This window comes from Cucurbita moschata, unplaced genomic scaffold (genome assembly GCF_002738365.1).
Source record: "Cucurbita moschata cultivar Rifu unplaced genomic scaffold, Cmos_1.0 Cmo_Scf00004, whole genome shotgun sequence".
NCBI lineage: Eukaryota > Viridiplantae > Streptophyta > Magnoliopsida > Cucurbitales > Cucurbitaceae > Cucurbita > Cucurbita moschata.
This window is the reverse complement of record NW_019268520.1, coordinates 5908765-5909494: the sequence shown is the minus strand read 5'-3', so window position 1 is coordinate 5909494 and position 730 is coordinate 5908765. Positions and strand designations below refer to the sequence as shown.

The 730-nt window shown below is 25.9% G+C and overlaps 1 protein-coding gene across 1 annotated transcript in view; it reads right to left on the bottom strand.

Annotated features, from left to right (window-relative positions):
• LOC111442173 (1,4-alpha-glucan-branching enzyme 2-2, chloroplastic/amyloplastic-like) overlaps positions 1-730 on the bottom strand; it is a 21238-nt gene that overhangs the window by 2461 nt on the left and 18047 nt on the right. The window lies entirely within an intron of this gene.

Sequence of the window (730 nt, the reverse complement as noted above, 5' to 3'; positions counted from 1 at the left end):
AAAAAAAAAAAAAAAAAAAAAAAAAAAAAAAAAAAAAAAAAAAAAAAAAAAAAAAAAGGCGTAGAGAAAATAAACATGAATTAAATTCAATTTACTTACTACGACGAACTAAAAGCATGGAATGCATGTCCTAAGTATTTTTCACACAAGTCACTCGTTCAAGAATGGATATCACCTTCATTGATAATAATAAACTTTCTAAAGGAAAATCCAACCAGAACATACATCATCAAAAATTTTGGGAAACTACTTCATGTTAGATAGAGGAAAAAGGAAAAAAGAGTCAAGCCTTGCTCAGTCAATTATACATTATTTAATTATTCTATCAAAATGACATGGGGAAGAATAAAACTGAAATACAAGCTATCTAATAATTGAAAATATTGAAGTCTTTCCTCCAATCGTAACTGCAGAAGTACTTTTGTCAGACAATATTTTGAGTTTATAGTCCGGTACACAAAAATCAGTCAATTTGACCGATAATAATTTGGTTTTTGGTTTTTGGTTTTTGAAAATAGCTTATAAAATACTACTTCCAACTATTAGTTTCTTTGTTTTGTTATCTAATTTGTAGGAATGTTTTCAAAATCCAAGCAAAGTTAGAAAACTTGTATTTGTTTTTGGAATTTGGCTACAAATTTTAATTTCTACTTGCTTAGGAAGATAAAAACTAAAGGAAATGATGAGAAAACAAGCCAAATTTTCAAAAAAAAAAAAAAAAAAAAAAAAA